The 16,769-nt window shown below is 35.8% G+C and overlaps 1 protein-coding gene across 14 annotated transcripts in view; it reads right to left on the bottom strand.

Annotated features, from left to right (window-relative positions):
• Positions 1 to 11,057, bottom strand: part of nrcama (neuronal cell adhesion molecule a) — a 63,677-nt gene extending 52,620 nt beyond the window's left edge. For 6 of the 14 annotated variants that reach the window (XM_048155168.1, XM_048155167.1, XM_048155171.1 and 3 more), the window contains exon 1: positions 10,787 to 11,057. The gene's annotated coding sequence lies outside the window, so the exon portion shown is untranslated. The remainder of the gene's footprint in view (positions 1 to 10,786) is intronic. The other 8 variants (XM_048155175.1, XM_048155172.1, XM_048155174.1 and 5 more) reach the window with 3 other exon arrangements.
• Between the last annotated feature and the right edge of the window lie 5,712 nt (positions 11,058 to 16,769).

Below are 16,769 nucleotides of genomic sequence, written 5' to 3'. Positions count from 1 at the left end.
GAGCCCTATTAACCATACTGTCTGAACAAAAACATAAAAGCCAAAGAGTTGTTACAGTCTGGAGTCAAATGAAAAAGTTAGTCATACTGTACGTAGGAGGGCCCACATGCCTGAGTGTTTTCGATATTTATACCTCATAAATCATATGTCAGGAGTGACACTGTTATTCAATATAACTGTACTGCATTGATCACCCGCACAGTGGTAAGTTCAGTCAATTCAAGCCTCTCTTTCTCCCAGCAAGCCTCCAGTCTTTCACCGATCTATTCAAACGTTCATTCTGTTCTTCAGTCAGACTGAACACCCGCCAGACCCTGTCAATCTGGATTCAGTGGAACTAACAAGGAGCTCATAAAACACAATTTACACAAGAACTGCCATTATTTATAGACTATAAACTGCAATTAATTTGGGGACATAAAATAAAAAGCAGTTCAGAATAGATTAATTTTTAAAAGCAGCGTGTTTAACTATGTACACTCACAGTCTCAACAATTAGGATCAATTAACCCTTTATTAATTAAAATATATATATATATTAATGTCAGCTTTAAAAATTCTATTTTTATAGGTTTAACAAAGCAAAGTGACAAATAATGTAATTGTCACACATTTGTTTCATCTTTAAAAGAAAAGATAAAGAGAGGCACATGACTCCAGTAGCATATTTTTAGAAATGAATGCTACAAAAAAATGTCGGGCTTTCCCTAAACTGATATTATTTTAAGAGTTAAAGAGGAAACGAGAAACAGAGAGAGGGAAAAAAAGCTCTGTTTAAGGTGTCTGTATCAGTTTCAGAGGGTGTGAATGCGAATGGGGACAGACATGATAATGAAGTCTGCTAAGAGTGATTTAAGTAAGTAAAGTTGTACAAGTTATAAACATAAAGATCTTCATTTTTACAGACAAATCTGCATAATGGTAGACATGATCAGTAATAATTAAGAATCTATTCATCTCGGATTCTGAGTCCTCAAAAACCAAAGCTGTATCTGACAATATCAGACACATGATGCCAGTTAGTTAAACTACTGTTCTTAGGTATTGTTGGTGCTTTGGTTTCCTGCAATAAAAGTGGGGAAAAACCAGAAGATACAAAAGAATACATTTTTTTTAGCATTGCACCACTGAAGAAGCCAAAGGCGGCTTATGTTAAATTTAATCTAACCATATTTCCAGAACTCCTAATATCAGTGCGCTTACATAACTGGCAGAAAATAATCTACTCCATCTTTTGATATAACTCGTGTCAGTGACTTTTCACAGTTGACAAGGGACTCAGATATGAAGCTCAAAACATCATTAAAGTCTACAGAAGTCTGTCTGTGAGTCTCGGGTGCACAGGGGAGTTTGAGGTCTTTAAAGCAGGAAGTTGGATTATTTTAGACCTCCATTGTGATTCACAGACAGAAGCCAGCTGCCAAAGCTTTTTGGAAAACTTTTAAAAAGGCAAAAACATGCATGTGACTCACATTAGATAAACATTAAACCCCCATCAAAGCATACAGGAGTGTTTGGAGTGTGTTTTGGAACAAGGGAGGATACAGGGTTCAAGAAGGAGGCCAGGAGGACGAGAACAGAAACCTGTCCCGCAGGAGCGAAATTTCACAGAGCTTGTGGGCGCCATGACCTCCGAGTTATTTACACCAAGTCATAAAGTCAACACACATCTCTCCAAAGCAGCAAGCAGGCCTCAGACCACAACTCTCAAATACCCATAAATCAGCAGGGTTAAAACACAATGATTCCACGCCAATTTAAATATTTCACATTTCTCCGTGGTTAGGTTGGTCGGACGTTAGACGTTTTGCAACTAAACACACGCTCTTGAGATGACACTGATATGTTGATGCTAAAACACAAAGAACCAGTGTCTGAAAAGGTTTGTTTATTCTTACTGAAGACAACTATAACTTTGAAATATTCACATTATAAAGTTACATTTATAGTTACATTAGTGAAAATTCTGGAATAATTACGATTTTTAAAATGTTTTTGAACAAAGTCGCTGATGCTCACGAAGGCTGCACTATACCTATATATTGCAGCCTTGGTGATATACACACACAAAAATAAAAACTCATATTGTTATCAGGTGGCAACACAGATATCAACATAATATTCAGATTTCCACTTCTAATGATTACTATAAAACCAAAGAATTACATCTTGAACTGTTATGAAGAATTATGTTATTGAGGCATAATTTAATTGCCAACACAGACACTGAGACCCATGGGAAAATAAGAGGAGGTGATCATAAATGATCATTTTCATCTTTAGCGAGGGTGAGAGCGTGTGCCCAGTGACTGAAACAAGAGTATATAAAATACACTTCATCATAAATGGACCTGAAACCCATCACAGGATAAAATGACCCACAATTCAATAGTTTTTTCCAATAACTATGTTATGTAAAGAGACACTCTCTTGGTGCAGGAGAGGACATGGCACTAACCAACCTCATCCTGAAAAATGACTAGCTTCTGCTTTCAGTCACTGAATTAGCAGATGACATTATCAGGGCTTCAGTACATAGCCAGGCACAGAGAACAGTGCCTCATCCAATCACTGGACTGAGAAAGCATTGCATTGTGGGGCAGAGAGGACATCAGTCCTCATGATATAAGTGGGGCAATTGTTACTCAACATGCTAGGGACAGTGTTGTCCAATTCATCTGGTCGCAGTTTTCTAGAAATTCATAAATTTAGACAAGCAGATATCCCTTTTTACTCCACAATGCACTTAGGTTGAACTCACTGTGTCCTCAATATCAGCTTCCATAATGGTTAAACATAAAAGATAACATTCCTTTACTATAAACAGTCCGAGGTTTGAACTCTGTAGCAAACCTCAATCAAAGAGCATTTCCTCCTCTGCAAGAGATTGTACAGTATTTGTGGTTAGTGTTGAAGTCGGTGGACAAATGAACTGAACCTACATAAACATAAATAAAGGCCAAATGTATTCAAAGCTTTTTTTGCAGTGCTAGATTTTTCTCAGCTCATACGTCATTAATCAAGCCAGACAAATGGAGCTCAAAGAGCTCAGCCTGTTTTAATCAGCACAACATATAAGTACTCCATATAGGAGGCAAACGCATGGCGCATATTACTTGTAGTTTTCACCACTCAAATTTCAGTGCTTTATAATGTAATTCAATTAGAAGCATGCAGCTTCTGCATCGACTAAAAGGCACACATATCATACAGCACATGGAATAAATTACTTCTACTAAGAGAAACGAGTCATTATATGAGCAGTCTGTCATGTAATATTGCTGATCACAGCTTTTTTTAGTTAGACCAACAATTCTAAAAAGAGCAAAATCAGTCACAATCCATCAGAATGCAATAATTATTCCTTGTATTTACCTATTTTCTGTGAATTTCACAACCAAATCCAATCATTTCAATACAATTCAATGTTTAATTAAATGTGTTACTCAGTGCTTCCCGCAGATTTGAAATATACTTGCGGTGGTAGCCGGGTGAAAAATCCTCCTATTAAAAATGGTCTACTATGTGACAAACAAATAATGTGCGATTTTTAACAGTATTTTTATTTATTGAAATTAATTTTAATTACATAGCATATTACATTTAATTACATACTAATATTATGCATTATTATGCATTGTAAATTATGCAAAATTACAGCATTTAAATGGTTCACCTTTTCCTATGTTCTCCTTGCTGTCATATAGTGTCTCTCTCAGTGAATGGGACACAGATTTTACTAGTAAAATTTATAAAATGAATAATATGTGTCAAATAATGTTCTTAGTCTTTTCTTCCTGTGGGGGAGACTAAAATAATTTACTATGAATTAAATGGAAATCAAATTAAATACAATTTATTGTGTAACCAAAATACCAATAATGCCCAAAAGAAAAAGAAAAAACTTAGCGTGTAGGGCTGGGCGATATATCGCATGCGATTTTCACGTGCATTTCGTCAGTAAAGCCGGTTCCCTGATTACCGCTAAATCGCCATCACCTGCTTTCAAATGGAGCGGCATTTAATAGACAGAGCCGTAGATCACTGACAAGCTACGCAATATCGCGTTTATTATTGCAGATGAATCGCCTTCGATAATGAACGCGATATTGCGTAGCTTGTCAGTGAACTACAGCTCTGTCTATTAAATGCCGCTCCATTTGAAAGCAGGTGATGGCGATTTAGCGGTAATCAGGGAACCAGCTTTACTTACGAAATGCGTGTGACAATTGCATGCGATATATCGCCCAGCCCTATTAGCGTGTGACTTTTAATTATAAACAAGCCCAAAATACACAGGTACTCTTATTTTGAAATGTCTGTACTATTGCAGGCTGATCCTTCAGATTCTTACAATCTTCTAAAACATTTTATATAAAGGCCATAAAGTAGACATTGTAATAATTCATCAACTTGAGTTCATTAGCAATCGCTTGGCATAAATCTGCACTTTTCATTGATTGAGAATCACTTTGAAGCAGACTGAAGCGCTGTTGCGCAAGCTTGTAGAACAGCGCCGCCTAGTGCAAAATGCAGCGCCTGTGGGAATGTCAGCGGGAGTAAACAGTTCTGACGCACACATAACGAGCAGGTATGAAACGACTAGTTTATCGATCGTGGATGGTTTCATTATCTTGCGCGGATATAAAAGTATAAGAGGATAAAAATAATAAAAGCAAAAATGTGTCTCCAAATATACTTGGGCGGCCGTTATTATACGTGGGCGGCCCGCCCAAGTAAAGTCTATGTGTGGGAAGCACTGCTTACTTGTCATTTCTTTATAATTATTTGTAAAATTTCTGATTGAAAATTGTTTCAAAGTAAATCCAACATCATTTTTTTTTGTGTATGAAATTGGAATCCGCAAAATCCGCATAATCGGAATTGCATGTGAAGGCAAAAGATTTCCCAACACAGATTTCACAATTGTAAATTATGCAAAATTACAGCATTTAAATGGTTCACCTTTTCCTATGTTCTCCTTGCTGTCATATAGTGTCTCTCTCAGTGAATGGGACACAGATTTTACTAGTAAAATTTATAAAATGAATAATATGTGTCAAATAATGCTCTTACACTTTTCTTCCTGTGGGGGAGACTACAATAATTTACTATGAATTAAATGGAAATCAAATTAAATACAATTTATTGTGTAACCAAAATACGAATAATGCCCAAAAGAAAAAGAAAAAACTTAGCGTGTGACTTTTAATTATAAACAAGCCCGAAATACACAGGTACTCTTATTTTGAAATGTCTGTTCTATTGCAGGCTGATCCTTCAGATTCTTACAATCTTCTAAAACATTTTATATAAAGGCCATAAAGTAGACATTTTAATAATTCATCAAAAATAATAAAAGCAAAAATGTGTCTCCAAATATACTTGGGCGGCCATTATTATACGTGGGCGGCCCGCCCAAGTAAAGTCTACGCGTGGGAAGCACTGGTTACTTGTCATTTCTTTATAATTATTTATAAAATTTCTGATTGAAAATTGTTTCAAAGTAAATCCAACATCATTTTTTTAGTGTATGAAATTGGAATCCGCAAAATCCGCATAATCAGGAATTGCATGTGAAGGCAAAAGATTTCCCAACACAGATTTCGCAAGTTGTTCTCACAAATTTGTCACTTGGACCAACAGAAATTTTAAACCCCGGTGTGAGCTGTGCTATATACATCGCTACACTATTTAACCACCAAATTTCACTTATGTAACCGCATCTTAAAAACACAATCACCAGTTGATTGGTTGAAAGAGAGAAGCATAATCACATAATGCCATGAACATGTTGTCCATCTTCGGGCATGTTTGACCTTAATCTCTACTAATCGTTTATCAACCACGAGGAAGCAAAAATAGTTCAAAGTCAGCTTATGTTTTTTTTTAAAGATAACACGTAAAGACAGGCTTGTGAACAGAGATATTACATGTGGCCATACTGAAAAAATCTGTAATCCCAATGATAAGCTATAATATACAAGACTGATCTAAAAGGAAATAGAGTCAAAAGTATGATACTACACCTGTTACATTTCTGCTGGTAATCCCTGTCACAAAGACTATTGTTCACCAATCTACCACACCTACTATGTAAGATAGAATTACAATAAGTTAATGGCGCTTAAATCAGGCTCAGAATCTACGATGCATTAAAATCAGGACACAAGGTACATGTGGCATATTTGCAGAGCAATTACGAGCATGCAAATGTCTAGCCTGCCAATGGCAGCTGGTGCAATGTGTCTATGTAAATATCCAGCATCTGAACTTACTGAGTCACAAACAAACACTCCAAAACCACAGCAAAAGCTATTTATTTCCTTCTCTGTGATCCTCTCTTTGAATTATTGTCCAGTCATTCCATTCCAGGTGGTAAAAAAGTGCATGGCTAGAAGGCAAAGGTCCATGATGAAACACAGCTGGCTTGGTGGCACGTACCTGGTGCCTGTTGTGCTTCATCAGCACTGATATTCATTCCCATCCAAGAAACCTAAAAAAAGCGTTTGATGTGGTTCCACCTGGACTGAATGTGCAGAATACAATTTCATGGACTTTGAGTATAATGCTGAGCATAATGCATCGACCGGACAAAGACATTAGAATATTAGAATATAAAATACAATTCTTGACCTATCTGTAAAAATCCATCAAATTCAGATTTCCTGTCTACTTCCAGAGCACATGGATTTGATGGAGCAACAACAAAACAAAAGGCACCAAAACAATCAAATCACACCAAATTGAGAATTTCAGAGCTAGTAAAGAATTATAAATCAAATTCAATTTAAAAACAATAAAATTTACACCCCTAAACATAATCTGTTCACTGCTCCACAAATGGCTTTCTGTGCCTGTTTCTGTGCCAGCTCTGATCTCTTTCTCTAAACTGTATTACCCGGGCATACGCTATCACACAGACTAATTTCTAACATTTCTGTCGTTCCTGTCTTATACAAATGCTAATTAAAAATTGCTATGAAATGCTAAATGGGAAACTATTCTCATCTCACTAAGGGACTTGTGGCTCTGCAGCACACAAACTAACAGCTGTTATGCACACGTGCATACTAATATCCCGTTGCCAGGGACATGAAAGCAAATGTCCCATATTTTTTCATTCATTAATCATCATTCAGTTGTGTCGATGTTAGACCGCCTGCAGGTCAACTATGAAGCCATCGGAGTATTTAAAATCCATGAAAAATGACAATGAATTAGTGCAAAGCAATAACCATTCATACAATAAATTCTCCTACCAAACCGCACGTCAAAATGAAATAGCTCTACAGTGACCTGAAGTGTGACTGTCAAAAGCAATGAGTGAAAAAACAAATATAGACAATGTCCTGAAGATTTACATAAAAAATAACTCTAAATCTTATCACCAGTCCTAATTAAATCACATATGACATACAACAGCCTGTAACCTCATAAACAGACTACATTCTGGCACATTTAGCATAATGATGCATTCAGTATTAATTTACACCTGAGGCCCATTAAAAACATTGTTGGCCTGTGTTTCCTCACTTGACAGAAAAGTGTAGCATTTTGCATTGTCCATGTGTGACTTTATTTCTCGCAATTGTGAGTTTATATGTCACAATTATGACATTATAACTATGATATTATAATTATATCTCTCAATTCTGAGAAAAGAAGTCAGAATTGCGAGTTTATATCTGACAGTTGCAAGAAAAAGTCAGAATTGCGAAAAAAATCTAAATTGCGAGTTTATATCTCACAATTGTTTTTAACTCGCAATTCTGACTTTATTTCTCACAATTGTGAGTTTATACATCACAATTCTGACATTATAACTATTATATTATAATTATATCTCTCAATTCTGAGAAAAGAAGTCAGAATTGCGAGTTTATATCTGACAGTTGCAAGAAAAAGTCAGAATTGCGAAAAAAATCTAAATTGCGAGTTTATATCTCACAATTGTGTTTAAAACTCGCAATTCTGACTTTACTTCTCACAATTGTGAGTTTATATAGCACAATTCTGACATTGTAACTCACAATTCTGACATTATAACTATGATATTATAATTATATCTCTCAATTCTGAAAAAAGAAGTCAGAATTGCGAGTTTATATCTCACAATTGCAAAAACAGTCAGAATTGCGAAAAAATCTAAATTGGGAGTTCATATCCCACAATTGTTTATAACTCGCAATTCTGACTTTATTTCTCGCAACTGTGAGTTTATATATCACAATACTGACATTATAACTATTATATTATAATTATATCTCACAATTGCAAGAAAAAGTCAGAATTGTGAAAAAAAAAGTCAGAATTGTGAGTTTATAACTCAATTCTGACTTGATTTCTCGCAATTGTGAAATCTAAATTGCGAGTTTATATCTCACAATTGTGTTTAAAACTCGCAATTCTGACTTTATTTCTCACAATTGTGAGTTTATATAACACAATTCTGACATTGTAACTCACAATTCTGACATTATAACTATTATATTATAATTATATCTCTCAATTCTGAAAAAAGAAGTAAGAATTGCGAGTTTATATCTCACAATTGCAAAAACAGTCAGAATTGCGAAAAAATCTAAATTGCGAGTTCATATCCCACAATTGTTTATAATTCGCAATTCTGACTTTATTTCTCGCAACTGTGAGTTTATATATCACAATTCTGACATTATAACTCACAATTCTGACATTATAACTATTATATTATAATTATATCTCTCAATTCTGAGAAAAGAAGTCAGAATTGCAAGTTTATATCTCGCAGTTGCAAGAAAAAGTCAGAATTGTGAAAAAAAATCTAAATTGCAAGTTTATATCTCACAATTGTTTAAAACTCGCAATTCTGACTTTATTTCTCACAATTGTGAGTTTATATAGCACAATTCTGACATTATAACTATGATATTATAATTATATCTCTCAATTCTGAGAAAAGAAGTCAGAATTGTGAGATGTAAACTCGCAATTGTGAGGAAAAAAGTCAGAATTGCAAGTTTATATCTCGCAAGTGCAAGAAAAGTCAGAATTGCGAAAAAATCTAAATTGCGAGTTCATATCTCACAATTGTGAGTTTAAAACTCGCAATTCTGACTTTATTTCTCACAATTGTGAGTTTATATAGCACAATTCTGACATTATAACTATTATATTATAATTATATCTCTCAATTCTGAAAAAAGAAGTCAGAATTGCAAGTTTATATCTCACAATTGCAAGAAAAAGTCAGAATTGCGAAAAATCTAACTTGCGAGTTTATATCTCACAATTGTGAGTTTAAAACTCGCAATTCTGACTTTATTTCTCACAATTGTGAGTTTATATAGCACAATTCTGACATTATAACTATTATATTATAATTATATCTCTCAATTCTGAAAAAAGAAGTCAGAATTGCAAGTTTATATCTCACAATTGCAAGAAAAAGTCAGAATTGCGAAAAAAATCTAAATTGCGAGTTCTGACATTAAAACTTGCAATACTGACATTATAACTATTATATTATAATTACATCTCTCAATTGCAAGAAAAAGTCAGAATTGTGAAAAAAAGTCAGAATTATATCTCAATTCTGACTTGATTTCTCGCAATTGTGAGTTTATATTTCACAATTCTGACATTATAACTATTATATTATAATTATATCTCTCAATTCTGAGAAAAGAAGTCAGAATTGTGAGATGTAAACTCGCAATTGTGAGGAAAAAAGTCAGAATTGTAAGATAAAAAGTCACAATTTTCCTTTTTTATTTTTTATTTAGTGGCGGAAACAAGCTTCCATAGAAACATAAGTTCACAGCTAAGAACCAAAATTTGGTCATAGGTGGATCATATTTAAGCTAAATATTACAACCATAGTTTGTTTGTTTATTTATTTATTTAAAAACATTTTGCCTATTTCATTTAGATGTTTATTTAATATAAAATTTAAAGAAAAACACTGTATTTAGACACATCCCAAATTTTGGTAACAGGGTTGCAAAAGTTAGTACAAAGGAAAATAAAAAACTGCTTAAATAATATTTAGTTTGAAAACATGGAGGCTGACAATCAACATTTCCTGAAGGTTAAGCATAGCCTACCCCCTTTCACAATTTGTTAAAATAAAAACAATTGTGTAAAATAAAAAAATAAATAAAAAATGTACATTTTTTAAGAGTTTAGGCCCCATATGCACCCTATTAATAGAAAGTGTCTATAAACGATTTTAAACGTTTTTAAAAAGAAACAAAGACATGAAAGGAAGATGCAATAACGAAAGAGCCTTGTTCCCGTTGTCTGGGGAATCCTGGCTGTTTTTTGTCTTCATGCAATGACAGTCAGCAGGTCCATCTAGCTCTCAAATGAAAATGAATAAACACCCAATTCAAATATTTACATTTTAGAAATGCGCCATTATGAACAAATATTGAGGGTGAAGCCTGAGAATGGTGGGAACACCTGCTGGTGACCGAGCAAGATTTCAATTAAACATAGACTTTCATGACGGGCCGTTTAACGTGTCAATACAACACGACACACAACGAAAGCTTAATTTTAAACGCCGTTCAGATTAAACAGACAAGTTTCGTGGTATTTCAAAGAAACGCATCCTTTGTGAGACCTGCCATATTGCCGTGAAAATCCGCATCCTCATCGGTTGCCATGGGAGAAGCACGACTGGATGCTCCTCATCGACTCAAATACTGCACCTACTGCGCATTCTCCTTACGGAAAAGCGTCTCGCCGCAAACTCTGAGAGAATAAAGCTGCATTCAAGACAATGAAACGTAAAACTCACCGACTGCAGCGATGAATCCTCGACCTGTCCGGTTTCATGGGATTGATGTACGTTTGGTGTGTTGTGTAGTCGGCGCGCACCGCAGCTTCTCTTTCTCCTCGAGCGCTCCTGCTGCTGTCAAACGCGCAGCGCCGTCACGCGCACGCTCAGTGCAGGCGCAGCTGCAGCGACACGAGACTAATCAGCGGCTGAGGAGCTTCAGGCAGACAGGCGCAGGACACACACACACACAGAGATGCACACAAACACCACTACTAGACTCTGTAATACAGAAAACACTGTATATTCTTAACGTAAAAAGAATTATGGTTCAAAAGTTTGTTTGTTTTTGAAAGAAACGCACACTTTTATTAATGACAGATTGAATTGATCAAAATTTACAGTAAAGGCTCCACCTGTGTGTGTGCGTGTGTAGTCATGGAAAACAACCAGTTCAACTCAAATCTACAATTTTCAGTCACAATTATCTAAATTACTTTGTCAAAGTCATATTTAACTGTGTGTTTGTGCAGATGGATAGAGTTGCTTTGTGATGATTTTTTCCTCAATGCAGGACATCTAATTCATGATAGCTTAGTGGTTTGGCAATGCAAGTGAAAATGAGCATGTAAGTCATCCCACTGAACACTATTATGTCTGAAACCCAGCCACGTCTCCTCAAAATGTGAATAGATATACTTACTGTACAAGAAATCGTATTTGTCTTGAATCTCGTGGCACATTTGTAATATCGGGAACAAGGCATATTAAGGATTACAAGACACAAAAGACATGGAAACTAATGTCTAACCAGTTTCAAATAATTTTAAACAAGAAAGTCTGTGCTGATAGGCTACCTAAAGTGCACTTTCAATACAATCATAGCTCACGTCTCTCTGAGGTAACGCAGGCTGGTTTTGTTTATATGTCCCACTTCCTAAGTTGGTTTGCAGATGGCTTTGCAAACATATATCATCTTGAAATAATTCATACAGTATGTACCAGAGCCAACCGGTAGTTCCTTATACAGTCTGTTCTTTTTCCAGCAAAGGAATTTTTGAGTGGCTGATCACTGGGAGGAGCTTGACATCCAGCTCCGCCTCTCTGGACCAAATTGGTGGAGCTAGAAGATTCAACCACACCCAAACCCTATAACCTTAAAGGGTTAGTTCACCCAAAAATGAAAATTCTGTCATTAAAGGATTAGTTCACTTTCAAATAAAAATGTCCTGATAATTTACTCACCCCCATGTCATCCAAGATGTTCATGTCTTTAAGGTTTTTGATGAAAACATTCCAGGATTATTCTCCTTATAGTGGACTTCAATGGCCTTCAGACATTTGAAGGTCAAAATTAGTTTCAGTGCAGCTTCAAAGGGCTTTAAATGATACCAGACGAGGAATAAGGGTCTTATCTATCGAAACGATCGGTCATTTTTGAAAAAAATACAACTGTATATTAGGGATGTCCAGATCCGATCAGGTGATCGGAAATCGGGCCCGATCACGTGGTTTCAGACTCGATCGGAATCGGACGTTACCTCCCGATCAGGACTCGGATATATATATATATATATATATATATATATATATATATATATATTTTTTTTTTTTTTTTTTTTTTTTCTCATTTTTTAACACATCTATAGTTATGCGGTGGCACAGAGTTAGACCCTTTTGACTCCACACAGAAACAGCAACGCGTGCGGCATGACAATACTTTGATGCAGAGACGCTATTGGTTAAATGCCGGCCGGCAAAGTAGAACACAGAAGCAGCTTGAAGCAGAAAGCGCGAGTATGTCTGCGGTCTGGAGTAGGCCAGTAGGGTGACCACCTGGCTATTGATCTGTTGCAGGACAGTCGATGTGACTTTGTGGGACAATGCGGGACACGTGAGACAGATACATTTACTACTATTACGCAATGTAAATAGTGATTTACACTTGTTGGCAAACTTGGCATATGCGCCGATTAATGTTTCTGCCGGTGGGTTCTATAATGTTGTGCTTATGGCAACATTAAATCCTGGAGAGAAGAAAATTCTAGATTCACGGCTGCACATGCAGGAGGACAAAGTCTGAGCGCGCAGATGTAATATCTGAGGAAGAGCGCGGGTGCGTCCAGTTTTGTGCAAAGGAAACTGCCTGTGAGCGGAGAGATTGCTCGCGCATTTGATGCGCTCTCGTGATACAATAATGCGCTCTCGACATTTTTCATTATAATAACGCCATAGAACCCGCATTAAATGAACTATAAACGTGAGTAGAATGTCGTGTCTGAACGTCGCAATTTTGTATTGGTTAAAATAAATGGAGAATATCTCGTTTTTCCTTAGGTGCAGTGCAGCTCGACCATTTCCGTGTGTGGCGCTTGATCGCCGCCGTTCGTTGGAAATATTTGCCATCAGAATGGATGATTACATGCTTTAAATCATCGATTTAGGCAGCTTTGAGCAGCTCTTGAGGTTCTTATATCATATGTGAGATGAAATCCTTGCTGGTGTAGTTGTGTTTACCGACTTTGATGAGGCCCGCTCTTATCCCTTTGCGCTGTCCACTCAGTTGATGTCCACTCTCTCTATGATTGCATTGGTTATTTTCACAGCTAGATTATGACGGCTGCACAAATAGATTTTTAAATGCCAGTCACATTTTTTATTATATTTCTTACTGTTGTATTGTAATTTCAGGTATTAAAAAAAAAAATTACAGACATAAATGAAATGCGGGACACTACTTAAGTCTTGCGGGACGCGGGACAAAGCTCCCAATTTCGGGAGTGTTCCGCAAAATGCGGGGCGGTAGTCTGGAGAATAAGGTGAATTAAATAAAAAATAAGGAACATCCTGGATCTGTTTTTTCTCTCTTCTTTATTCTTTTTTTATGTATTATAGAAGTATCGGATCGGGACTCGGTATCGGTAGATACTCAAAATCAAATGACTCGGACTCGGACTCGAGGGCAAAAAAACCTGATCGGGACATCCCTACTGTATATGCTTTATAAACACAAATTATCGCCTTGCACGTGCTTCCACTTTCCATATTCTTTAAAAAGCTTACGCTGTATGTCCTACACCTTCACTATTCTACGGAACGAACGTGGCGCCAGTTTCGTTTTTTCTGTTTTATTCCTCGTCTGGTATCGTTTAAAGCCCTTTGAAGCTGCACTGAAACTGTCATTTTGACCTTCAACCGTCTGGAGGCCATGGAAGTCCACTATAAGGAAAATAATCCTGGAATGTTTTCATCAAAAACCTTCATTTCTTTTCGACTGAAGAAAGAAAGACATGAACATCTTGCATGACATGGGGGTGAGTAAATTATCAGGAAAAGTTTATTTAAAAGTGGACTAATCCTTTAAGTACTCACCCTCATGTCGTTCCACACCCGTAAGACCTTTGTTCATCTTTGGAAAACAAATGAAGATATTTTTGATGAAATCCGAGAGGTGTGTGACTTATCCACAGACAGCAATATAATCAACACTTTCAAGGTCCAGAAAGACATTGTTAAAACAGCCGACATGACTGCAGTGTTTCAACCTTAATTTCATGAAGCCCGCAGTAAGCACAGTGAAGGCTTCCGTGTTTATGTCCGAATGCTGGCTCAGTATTGGCCAAAGTTGATCACATGACCTGCACGACGACGCATGCGTGTAATGCTGACGCAGGAGCCGGACAATAATGAGTCGGCATTCTGACGTAGAACCTGGAAGCGCTGGACGTAAACAACATATGAGAATGACATAAAAGAGAAGATATTGTTGAATAAAGTCGATATTTTCGTTTTGTTTTTGCGCACAAAAAGTATTCTTGTCACTTCATAAAATTAAGGTTAAACCACTGCAGTCACATCGACTGTTTTAAAGTGCATGAGTGCAATTCTTTGTGCTGATACAACCATGTGCACTTGTCATTAGTCTCTGAAAATATCATAAACCTTACAGTAGAGAACAGAAATGAGAGCTTAAGGTCCAACATTTTCAATTCTGGCTCTTCTGAGCTGAACAGATGGTTGCTAGGGAACAGTTCTAAATTACATATATGGGGGACTGAGGTATAATAATTACATATAAATTTGAAAAGGAGATGAGTGTGACAAAATTCAGTACTATTTTGTGCAACAGAAAATATCATTGCAGTTGAGTATATAATTGAAATAATTTTAGTGACATCTAAGTTAATGTTGTAGTCTGGTCTTTTATTGCCTTCCTGAGGGGATTCTGGGAGGGGATGATGCAAGAGTTGAATCAGACATGGTCCTATCTGCTGTTAGAGTGTAAAGCTCCGCGATCGATGGAGGGAGAAACCAGTGACCTTCTCAGCTACACGTCTAGCATCTGTGTGTTTATGGATTAAGACAAAAACTGCAGTGACTGCGTAACAGTAAAAAAAAAAAAAAAACTGGACTGGATACAATACAGATTAGAAACGGTTAAATAAAGAAGGCATTTCTACTGCAGTCCGCAGTCTCACACGTACACGGCAGCTCCCAGTAGCACTGAAATGCGGATTTGAGCATATTTCCATCAAATATAGTCTCTTCTCGCACTCACCTGTGGGATTTGACACATCATTGAACGTTTCCATGGATAAGACACATTCCTCACTTCAGGTTAGGCTGCATAACTGAGGTCGGATGAGAAAATAACCAACCTCACTGACCTTTATTGCATAAAGGTGGCTCATTTTTAGAGGCTTATCAGTCTATAAATGTTTATATTTCTCATTGGGCTACAATTTTCAATATATACAAGAACATCCGTGTGTTTGATTCAGGCTAAAATACCAGCTAATGTGCCAACAGTGTGGAACAACTGACAAACAGAAATCAATTTAGCAATTGGAAAAAGCAATTAAATACTGCCAGATTAATTACAAATGGAATAAAGTGAGTGCGCTTCAGATAGCTTTCAGCTCAAATAAATGTTAGATTCCCAATGATCAGCATTCTTTATCAGTATTAAAGGGATGGTTCACCCAAAAATGAACACAAAAGAAGATATTTTGAAGAATGTTGGTAACCAGACAGATTACTTTTTTCCTACTATGGAAGTCAATGGTTACCGTCAACTGTCTGGTTACAAACATTCTTCAAAATATCTTCTTTGTGTTCAATGGAAGAAAGAAACTCATACAGGTTTGGAACAACATAAGGGTGAGTAAATGATGACAGTATTTTCATTTTTGGGTGAGCTATCCCTTTAAGAGGAACAAAAAAATAGTTCATTAAGAGGGAATACAATCCAACTAAGATGAATATACTTTAATACGGAAGAGGATTAGGGCCAAGCAATAATAAAAATAAAACCGAGAAAAAAGGCGAAATAAAATGTTGAGAATAAACTCATTAAATTATGAGAAAAAACTCGTTAAATTTCGAGAAAAAAGTCGAGATAAAATGTTGAGAATAAAGTCATTAAATTACGAGAAAAAAGTCGTTAAATTATGAGAACAAATTCGTTAAATTATGAGAAAAATTTTGTTAAATTTCGCGAAAAAAGTCGAGATAAAATGTTGAGAATAAACTCATTAAATTACGAGAAAAAAGTCGTTAAATTACGAGAACAAATTCGTTAAATTATGAGAAAAATGTCGTTAAATTTCGAGAAAAATGACGAGATAAAATGTTGAGAATAAACTCATTAAATTATGAGGAAAAAAGTCGTTAAATTACGAGAAAAAAGTCGTTAAATTATGAGAACAAATTCGTAATTTAACGAATTTGTTCTCATAATTTAACGACTTTTTTCTCGTAATTTAATGACTTTATTGTCATAATTTAATGAGTTTATTCTCAACATTATCTCGACTTTTTTCTCGTAATTTAATGATTTTATTCTCAACATTTTATCTCGACTTTTTTCTCAAAATTTAACGAGTTTTTTCTCGTAATTTAATGAGTTTATTCTCAACATTTTATCTCGACTTTTTTCTCGTAATTTAATGAGTTTATTCTCAACATTTTATCTCGACTTTTTTCTCTAAATTTAATGAGTTTT

Source organism: Megalobrama amblycephala, linkage group LG14 (assembly GCF_018812025.1).
Source record: "Megalobrama amblycephala isolate DHTTF-2021 linkage group LG14, ASM1881202v1, whole genome shotgun sequence".
NCBI classification, from domain to species: domain Eukaryota; kingdom Metazoa; phylum Chordata; class Actinopteri; order Cypriniformes; family Xenocyprididae; genus Megalobrama; species Megalobrama amblycephala.
This window is presented reverse-complemented; position numbering and strand designations above follow the sequence as displayed.